Source organism: Hemitrygon akajei, chromosome 6 (genome assembly GCF_048418815.1).
Source record: "Hemitrygon akajei chromosome 6, sHemAka1.3, whole genome shotgun sequence".
Classification (NCBI taxonomy): Eukaryota; Metazoa; Chordata; class Chondrichthyes; order Myliobatiformes; family Dasyatidae; genus Hemitrygon; species Hemitrygon akajei.
Window position 1 is genome coordinate 166,441,079 of NC_133129.1, and position 11,181 is coordinate 166,452,259.

At 43.9% G+C, this 11,181-nt stretch overlaps 1 protein-coding gene across 1 annotated transcript in view; it reads right to left on the reverse strand.

Annotated features, from left to right (window-relative positions):
* ano3 (anoctamin 3) overlaps nt 1-11,181 on the reverse strand; it is a 386,470-nt gene that overhangs the window by 85,524 nt on the left and 289,765 nt on the right. The window lies entirely within an intron of this gene.

The following is an 11,181-nucleotide window of genomic DNA, read 5'->3' on the forward strand; positions in this document are numbered from 1 at the left end:
CAGGAGTGAAAATTAAATGATTTTACTACGTCAACAAGTGAAGACCTACAAAGACTTTGAAGTTATCCACAATCATCTTGAATGTTACAATGAAAATGAAGATTTGGAGGATGTAATCATCAAAAGGATTGTATGAAAGCAGTCCATTATCTGTGCTGCTTTTGTTCATTTACAGTCAATCAAAAGAACACAGCAGTGTACACTGGATGCACTCCTCCATTGATAACTATTAGGAATTAATGTACAGTTTCAAATTACAGTCATGATATTGATAGTGTTCTAATTTGTTCTGGTTTGCATTTAAACACATAATTTACTTCTAAGTTAAACAGTAGTTGTTTGTTGTACCATTTTAACTATTGCCATGAAACTTTGGCTAATTGTGGCACCGGCTTAATTGGCCAAAATGTATGGTGCTGATGTATTTCCATTAACCAGAATCCACTGTAATTGAATGCAAAGCTGCTGCTCAAGTGAGGACATTATCCTTATAATGAATAATTTTAAATGGGCATTGGTTTGACCATAATGCCACCTTCAACCATGCAACTTACATCAAAACATCCTTAAAACCAATTTGGGAAGTTCACATTCCAGAGCAATGCTGGGCTACTTTACATAAGAATTAAACACAGGCATTTTTCATAACCAATGCAGAGTTAATGGAGTTAAAATAAAAATGAACCATTATTTAATTGAATGTCAGAATGTGCTCAAGGAACTAAACAACATGCTCCTGTTCTTAACTATGAGTGTAAATAACTTTGAAACAAAACTCAGTCAAAGGAATTCATGCGTTAACTACAGAAAAAGGTCAAGATCAGAAGAATTGGTCAATATCAAAAGACTAAATCCTTCTCCACCCACGTATTGACGTAATACAAATAGCATATTCCATCAAAAGCCACACCTAGGTACTCACTACATTGTTACTGGAAACAAGTTTCTGTGCACCTTCTCACCAAAGGCAATTTCATGGGATTGAGTTCAAGAAGCAAGAAGTAGTATTTCTACTTTATAGAACTCTGTTTAGGGAGCATCTAGAGTATTGCATTCAGTTCTGGCCACCCCAATATAGGGAAGAGGTAGAAACTATGGAGAGGGCGCAGAGGAGGTTTACCAGGATGCTGCCTGTATTAGAGGGCGTGTGCTACAATGAGAAACCGGACAAGTTTAGGGTTGTTCTCTCCGGAGTGGCAAAGGCTTGAGGGGAGACCAGATGAAAGTTTAACAGATCATGAGAAGCAAAGATAGAGATCCTGTATCCTTTTTCCACAGGGTCAAGATAGATAGAACTAGAAGATTTGTACTTAATGTGAGATGGGCTAAGTACAAAGGAGGTCTGTGAAGCAAACTTTTGTTTTCCCCACACAGAGCGTGGTAGGGGCCTACAATTTGTTGTCAGGGGTAGTGGTGGAGGCAAATACATTAAAGGCCTTCAAAAGGCTCTTAGATGTATAAATGTGCAGAGAATAGACATTGTGTATGCAGGAAGCATAAGTTTACCTAGGCATTTAATTAATACTTTAATTAGTCTGGCAAAACATCATGCCCAGAATGGTCTATTCTTGTGCTGTGCTGTTTATATTAAAATATCCAATAATTTTACAGCAGTCTAAGTTAGAGGCACATGTATAATTCTTTATAAGCACAGCCATGAGATCTCCCATCTTATGGACTGTGTATACTTCTTGCTGCCTTAGTAAAACAGCCAGCTCTGTCAAAGACTCCACTCACCCATGAAACATGCATGTGCTTGGGAGTGTTGTGAGGAGTCTGTGTGGGGCTTGGCATGTGCGGTGCCACGTGAATATATACATCGGTGGGTACGGGGTTCATAGTCACCGTGGAGTGTTTGGGGTAGGGGTCTGGTGTTCCTGCAGGCGCCAGGTCGCGGATGGAGACCACGTAGGCATAGTGGGGGTTTGCATGAAGTAGGTGAACCCTCTTGACCATCGGGGAGTATTTATTGCTCCTCGCATGCTTCCGGAGCAGCACTGGCCCTGGGGACATCAGCTAAGCCGGTAGGGTGGTCCCAGTGGCAGACTTCCTGGGAAAAGAAAAGAGTCGCTCTTGAGGGGTGGCATTGGTGGACGTACATAACAGAGAGCAGATGGAGTGGAGCGCCTCGGGGAGGACCTACTGCCAGCGAGAGACCGGCAATCCCTTTGACTTAAGGGCTAAGAGTGTGGCCTTCCACACCGTGGCATTCTCTGTCTCCACTTGTCCATTCCCCCGGGGATTATAGCTCGTGGTCCTACTAGTAGCAATACCCCTAGCCAGCAGGTATTGGCATAGCTCATCACTCATAAAAGAGGACCCTCTGTCACTGTGGACATAGCAGGGATATCCGAACAGAGTGAAGAGCTGGCGCAGGGATTTTATGACCAACGTGGCAGTGGTATTGGGGCAGGGGATGGCAAAGGGGAACCACGAGCACTCGTCGATTATGTTAGGAAAATACACGCTGCGGTCAGTGGAGGGAAGGGGGCCTTTAAAGTCGACACTCAGTTGCTCAAAGGGGCGAGTGGCCTTGATAAGTTGTGCCTTTTCAGGACGGTAGAAGTGCGGTTTGCACTCAGCACAGACTTGACAGTCCCTGGTCATTGTCCTCATTTCCTCAAGGGAGTAAGGCAGGTTCCGGGCTTTCACAAAATGGAAAAGCCGGGTGACCCCCGGGTGGCAAGGATCTGCATGGAGGGCGTATAGCCGGTTGAGCTGCGCGCTGGCACACGCTCCCCGGGATAGGGCATCAGGGGGCTCATTGAGCCTTCCAGGCCGGTACAGGATGTCATAGTTGTAGGTGGAGAGTTCGATCCTCCACCTCAAAATTTTATCATTTTTGATTTTGCCCCGCTGTTGGTTGCTAAACATGAATGCAAATGAGCACTGGTTGGTCAGCAAGGTGAACCTTTTGCCGGCGAGATAGTGCCTCCAGTGCCTAATAGCTTCCACTATGGCCTGGGCTTCTTTCTCCACCGTGGAGTGCCGAATTTCAGGGCCTTGAAGGGTACGAGAGAAGAATGCTACTGGCCTGTCTGCCTGATTGAGGGTAGCAGCCAGCGCAAAATCAGAGGCGTCACTCTCTACTTGGAAGGGAATGGTCTCGTCCATCGCATGCATCGTTGCTTTGGCAAAGTCCCCTTTAATGCAGCTGAAGGCCGCGCGGGCCTCGGCTGAGAGGGGAAATGTGGTGGACTTGACCAGGGGGTGGGCCTTGTCTGCGTAGTGAGGGACCCATTGGGCGTAATAGGAAAAGAAGCCCAGGCACCGTTTGTGGGCTCTGAGGGTGTTGGGAAGAGTGAGTTCCAACAGGGGGCACATATGGTCGGGGTCAGAGCCAACGACTCCATTCTCCATGACATACCCAAGGATAGCAAGTCAGGTGGTTTCGAACACACACTTGTCCCTGTTATAAGTAGTGTTAAGAGCTTTGGCCGCTTGGAGAAATTGTTGCGAGGTTGGTGTCGTGATCCTGCCAGTCGTGACCGCAGATGGTGATGTTATCCAGATATGGGAACATGGCCTTCAGATGGCACTTGTCCACCATCTGGTCCATTTCCCTCTGGAAGACAGATACACCATTCGTGACAACGAAGGGGACGCGCAGGAAGTGATAGAGCCTGCCGCCCGCCTCGAAGGTGGTGTAGGGGCGGTCCTCTGGGCGGATGGGGAGCTGGTGGTAAGCGGATTTTAGATCTATGGTCGAGTACACCTTGTACTGAGCTATCTGATTGACCATATCCACGATGCGGGGTAGGGGGTACGCGTCAAGCTGTGTGAACCTATTGATGGTCTGGCTATAGTCCACGACCATCCTATTTTTCTGCCCGGTCCAAACAATGACCACCTGGGCCCTCCAAGGACTTGTGCTTGGCTCAATGATCCCCTCCCTGAACAGCCGCTGCACCTCCGACTTAATGAAGGCCCTGTCCCCCGCGCTGTACCTCCTGCTTTTAGTTGCTACAGGTTTACAGTCGGGGGTCAGGTTGGCGAACAGCGGTGGGGGAGGAATCTTGAGGGTGGAGAGGATGCAAGTGGTGTCTGTAGCGTGGCTGTTGGCATGGTGTTGGGTGGGATGTGTCGGTCGGTGTGTGTGTGTGGTCAGTAGTGGGGTGTGTGATGAATTCCCACAGAACTGAGGATTTCTGACAGTGATTGGTGGGAGGGACCCGTCATACTCCATTGTCACACTTTTCAGGTGGCTCTGGAAGTCGAGCCCCAATAGCACAGGGGCACACAGTTGAGGCATGACCAGTAAGACAAAGTCCCGATACTCTGTGCCCTGCACCACTAGTGTCACTACACAACCCCCCCGGATATCTGTTGTATGCGACCCAGAAGCCATGGCAACCCTCTGGCTTACCGGCCATGTCACGAGTCTGCAGCGTTGCACCGTGTCCGGGTCAATAAAACTCTCAGTGCTGCCCGTGTCAAACAGGTAGCTAGTCCTGTGCCCCTCCACCTGGATGTCCATCATCGACCTTGCGAGCTGGTGTGGAGTGCTTTGGTCGAGGGTTACGGAGGCCAGAGTTGAATCGCCGTCTTGGTGCCCGGTAAGCACCCATGGGTCGGAGGCGGAGTGAGGTGACACCAACTAAGATGGACCCCCATGCCTCGCACGCGGCGCTGCTCGACCCCGCTTGCGGTTTGGACTTACAGGCCTTGGCGAAGTGGCCCTTCTTTCCACAGCTGGAGCAGGTAGCTTCTCAGGACGGGGAGCGTTTCCGGGGGTGCTTCTCGAGTCTGCAGAAGTAACACTTCGCGGACTTGCGACTGGCAGCAGCCATGGTCGAATCGCTGGCGGGTTGAGGGGACTTCACGGACGCATGACTGGCAGCAGCCATGGTCGATTGGCCAGCGGGTTGCGGGGACTTCACGGACTTGCAACTGGCAGCAGCCGAGGTCGATTCGTCGGCGGGTTGCAGGGTCTGCGGCGTCCATGAGGCCGGCAGGAGATCGCGCACCTGGAGAGCGTCAGCGTTGTGCAAAGCGGCCTCCAGCGTGTCAGCCAGCTCAATTGCTGAATGTAAGGTAAGATCGGCACGTTCCAGCAGCCGCTGGTGCACGTACACTGACCTGATCCCCGTGACGAAGGTATCTCTTACTAAGAGCTCCGCATGCCGTTCCGCCGTCAGTCCCCTGCAATCGCAGGCCTGCACGAGTGTCGGTAGGGCCCGGACAAACTCAGTGCTCGACTCTCCGGCCCTCTGCTGCCGTGTCACTAAGCGATGTCTTGTGTAGACAGTGTTCACCGGCCGCAGGTATTGTCTTTTGAGGGCATCCATTGTACCCTGGTAGTTCAGTTGGTTCCTGATCATGGAGTAGACCCTCGGACTGACCCTGGAGAGGAGAACTCTGCGCATCGTGGCAGGGTCAGTCACATGAATCTCCTCCAGGTACGATTCGAAGCATGCTAGCCAGAGTTCGAGAGCGTTGCTGGTTTCCTGGAATTGAGGGTCGAGATCCAATCTATCGGGTCGTAAAATGCTCTCCATGTTTTAAAATTGCTGCTAATAAAATTGATGCACCATCAATAACCCTTGGAGACGGGAGGTGAACGATAGGCTTTTATTAGCAGCAAAACGGAGCACGGCATCTCGGAGACTGAGGGAGGAGCAGTGCCTCCAATCGCCCTTATACAGGGGTCTGTGGCAGGAGCCACAGGAGCAGTCAGCAGAGGGGTGTGTCCAGGCAGGTATACATAGTTTACCACATCCCCTCTCTTATCAGACAGAAGATATAAAAACCTGAAAGCATGAATCACCAGGCCAAAGGGCGGCTTCTATCCCACTGTTACCTAGCTTTTGCAGAGGCCTCGTGGCCTTACAATCTACATCTTCCTGATCTTGGACTTTATTTCTTACCTGCACGGAAATTTTACAGTAGCTTTTACACTTTATTCTGCATTGTTATTAATTTACCTTATTCTAGCTCAGAGCATTGTGGAATGATTTGATCTGTATAAATAGTATGTAAAACAAGATTTTCACTGTATCTTGGTACACGTGACACTAATAAACCAATACTAATACTAGAGTTGCCAGGACTAGGCCAGAATGGCCTAGGGAATGACTACCCCTCAGACAAATCAATAAAGAGATAACTTGGTCATTTATTTCATCAGCACATGTCAAAATTTACTGTGAAGGAAAATGCCTTTCACATTTTTCATGATACAATGAGTACTACATATCAGAAGTACTTTGGTAGCTGGAAAGCGCACTGAAATATTGAGAGATATTCCTCAAATTTGATTAATATCGAGGCAGGAGTTTTGCCTTCCGTTTCAAAGGCCCAGGACTTATAATTTCTAACTCTCTTTTCCTTTAAAGAAATCTCATAGCAGTTAGCTTTTCCACTGTGTTTGCTTTTGGTGTCGAGGGTGCAAGGATGCCAAGGTTGCTTTGTATAGCAACATTTGTCATTGCTTAAATAATACTCTGCCTTCTGTTTCACTGACAAAGTGGATAACTAACTTATCCATATTACACTGCATCAGCCATGTCTTTGCCTATTGTTTAACTTGACCAAAGTGCCTTGTTTCATTCTTTTCACAACCTCAGCAAGCTTTACTTTGGCAAAGTCACTAATATATATTATGAGTTGCTCGGGCTCAAGACTCGATTTATGCACTACCCCCATTAATACAGAATCCCCAAGAATATTCTTTATTCCTGCTTTGCTCTTTTTCAACAACAGAATAAACTTTTAAAAGGACTTCTGAAAATCCAAAATACAGTACCTCACAGATCCTCACTTATCTGTTCGACCATAACAAACTCAAAACACCAGATGCTTGTTGAACTGGTTTCCCTCTCATACATCTATGTTGACATATTTCTGTTGATACCTAAATGTTCTAATTATCATTTTCTTTATAATAGGTTCTACTGTTTCCCTGCTGCTAATGTTGAGCTAACTGGTATGTAGATCACCATTTTCTCTTTCTATTCTTTAATTAGGTGGTGGAGTGGAGGTACATCTCCCCCAAAGTAGGTGTAAGGTGCTCCTTCCCACTGCTGGCCTGCAGGTCACCTTTGGGCAAGGTGTAGCTGCTGTTTAGCCCCTGATCAGGGTCACGTGAAGCCATGGGAGCTGGTCAGGCAATGGTCGTCTGAGTAGCTGGTGCATACAAGTCCTGGTTATGCGACCACTGATGCCAGGCAGACAATCTCTGAAGAGTATTGATAATGGCTGGGGTCATCTGTTTTGTAAAGACACTGCTAAACAGAAGGCATTGGCAAACCACATCTGTAGAAAAAATTGCCAAGAACAATGATGGTCAAAGACCATGATCGCCCACGTCACACAACAGGGCACTTAATAATGACACTGATGATGATTTATAATGATTCTTTCAATTGTGGGGTGATATTTGCTACCCACAAATCTGTTGGAACTGTTCAATGAACTAGACAATTTATCAAGATAATAACTAATCTATCCATTATTTCCATGGCTACCACTTTTGGATACAGATGATCAGGTCATGGTGATATATTAGCTTTCACTGCCAACACTTTATTGTGGTTCAACAGAATTTCTGAAAAGTTATTTACAACCCTATGAAAACAGAAACAAAGCATTGTTTATAGTACAGTACTGTGCAAAAGTTTTTGGCACACAGGTAATCGCGGTAGCTCCATGGAGTGGACAGTGAATTTGTAAATCTGCTGGGAGCGAAGGATTTTAGGAATGGCGAGGGTGGATCGCCACGAGAGGGGTGTAGGACAGGTGGTAGAGAAGGACAACTGTGGCAGGGGGGAAATGCAGATGCAGACTCGCCCAGTCCTAAGACACCAGGCAAGGTCATTTAATTTCAAGCAATTGATTTATTGATCATTAAAGAATGTCTTTCTGTTTCTTCCTGCTCCCTCCCTGCACCCTTCCCCCTTTCCCAACCATGATTTCCCTTCCCCTGCCGCCTTCCCACTCCCAGTTAACAATAGAGACCCATATCAGAATGAAGTTTATCATCATTCAGATATCTCATGATTTTTTTGTGGCAGTGATACAGTACAATGCATAAATGTACTACAAAAGTCTTAGGCACCCTCAATATATATACTGTATATCATGTCTTTGGAAAATTATGAGTTTTCCTTTTTCTGTCTACATGTTATCACTAATGTTTTTCTTTTTACATGTGCCCTTATGTGGATCAATGTCTAATTTCTTTGATAATGCTTCCTTAAATTACTTTTCAGTGTTTATCTCTGCTAAAGGCACCACTTAAATGCAAGTTGTTAGCAAGATCATATAAAATGTGCTATATAAATGTAAAAAATGTCTCTAACATGAAATGTTAAGTGAGAGGCACATTACCAAACATGTGACTTACTTTAAAAGTACAGTTTAAAATTAGAGAAATTCTGCAAGTTATTAGTACTAAGGAATATAAAATGTAGCTAAATAATTAGAGAAATTTTCAATCAAAACTCTACATGAGCAGAGAATATTCATTTTTATTGAATCTGATGTTTAGGAAGTTGGTGAAGCTTTACACCTTCTCTCAAATCTAGGAAATTCACCTACCTATTGCTTTGTCAAACAGATATGATAGGAAAAGATACAAGGCAACAGAATTGTGCAATCTCACTCTCAGCTTGAGACTGGCAACTTATTAATTTTATCAATAGAACAAAGATTACAGCTACAAAAAGAGAAAAAATAATATTTGGCTCAGCGGCCTTTTTGTGTGCTTGTGAAGCAAATTGAAATTAATACAATTGTAACATTAATTGCTGACTTAAATCTCGCTGTCTTATCAACAATCCATCTATGTTTGTTTTAAGAATAAAACTCTCCCTCCACTTCCATTCAAGGAAGAGAGTTCCAGAGACTCATGACCCTCTGAAAGATAAGCCTCCTCTCTATCTCAAATTGACAAACCATTACTTTTAACCAGTGATGAACTTTAGATTCTCCCAAAAATGGAAATATTTATCAACAGTAACCCCATCAAGAACTGCAGGATTCTATATGCTTCAATCAAGATATTGTTCACTCTTATAAATGCCAACAGATACAAACCAATTCTGTCCAACCTTTACTCATAACACAACCTCGTCAATCCAGTTATTACTATAGCAAATCTTATCCAGTACATTAACAGAACTAATACTGAGCATGGTACTCCAGATGTGGACTTACAAATACCCCAAATAAATGATGCAAATCTCCTTATTATTACATTCAATTCTGTCAGTACTCCATCTCACTTTATCCACAGCAGGTGATATTTATTAAAAGAACTCCAAGTTACTGGTCAAATTAATTTCCCTTTCACAAGTATATGTAACCTTTCCTGATTATAAAAACTGAGCACTTTGAAATATTTGGGATTTTTTTTTTTAATAAGAGCTTCTCACATTTTTTATACACTGATATTAAGGTAACTGTCCCCCTCCATTTTTGAACAAAGGAGTTCAATTTGCTTGGAGGTTATGACCTTTTGATCCTATTTTCATTATTAAAATATTGAAACAAGCACTACACATTGATAAAATCACCACATATTCAAAATTCATTGGGGAAGTGAAAAAATATGATAGGGTGAATTAAGACTGGAAGTGCTGGGAACAAATTTCCTAATGAACAACGATCACACAGGAGATTAGAACAGCCATTCTTTACACAAAAAAAAAATGGCCACGGAGGATCCAATTTCTAGAGAAATCAAGCAGTCATTGGTAAAAAAAAACTGAAGGCTTAGGAGACTTCAGAAAACCTTATCTTTTCAAGGTGAGGATCAAGATGCAAATACATTCTTAACTTCATTAATATCACCAAAAAGGCAGCTATTTGTTACCCATATCATGTTGCCGTTACAAATGTGGTTGTGTGCCCTTTTTAAGCCCATAAAGCCATAAGACATAAGAGCAGATTTAGGCGAATCAGCCCATTGAGTATACTCTGTCATTCCATCATAGCTGATTTATTAATCCTCTCAAACTATTCTCTCCCCATAACCTTTGATGCCCTTACTAATCAAGAACCTATCAATTTCTGCTTAAAATATACCTAACAATTTGGCTTTTACAACTGTCTATGACTATGTATTCCACAGATTCATCACCCTCTGACTAAAGAAATTCCACATCATCTCTGTTTTATAGAGACATCCTTGTATACTGAGGCTTTGTCCTCTTGTCTTAGACTCCCCCTCTATAGGAAGCATCCTCTCCATGTCCACTGTAGGCCTTCAACAGGTTTTCATGAGTTCCCTCCTCATTCTTCTAAACCACGTCAATACATTTGATAATGGCACTCGATTAGTTTCCTTTGGCAAGAAGTTTAGGGATTTTAGCCTGGGACAAGTGATGATGAAAGAATGATGATAAAACTCCAAGATGAGGGACTGTTTGTTCCTTGGAAAGGAACTTTGATGCAAAGGTATATCCATTCAAAGGCCTTTGTACTTACAGGTGATCAAATCCAAGTTTTTCAGGAAAGACCATCGCCTGTAATTACATTCAGTGAAAAGAACCTCAAATAAATAATGAGTTTGAATTACACCTTGAGAACCGAGTAAGTTGAAATAATACAGAAACAATAGGAATCATAAAATTTTGGAAGTGTAGTCATGATATTGGTAAATTCAAAATGTTTTTCAAACAAAGGAGTACTTGAGATCTGAAAACAGATACTACAGTGAATTCAGAGGAGTTAATGGCAAAGAGGCAATTCCTGGTGTTGTAAATTATGAAAGTGCAATTCTGCGATTCTGGATTTGATGCTCCACTCATCTCTAAATAACCCTGAACCTGCAGATGAGAGTGAACCATGTAGATTTAGAATCATATACGGTTTCTGAGAAAGTCTGATTTCTTCATCATTAGTGCAGTTAGTTTTTTTTTTGAACTTCCAGGTTCTTTAGTCATCCAAATTTAAGATTTCCCAGCTGTTTTGCTAGATTTGAAGGTTTTGATCTCTGGATTGGTATTTACACCAATTGGTATCTTCCTGTTGGTGATATTGGCAGCACCTGTATGAGTCAGAACACAGTACAGCATTGGACAGGCCATTCAGCCCATGGTACCGTGCTCATCTTGAGGCCACTTTATACTCAATGCCCTCCCTTGTATAGCATCCTAACCCTCCATTCCCTTCATATTTATTTATCTCTCAAAAAGCCTCTTAAACTCCACCAGACTACCGATTCCACTATTAGCCCGG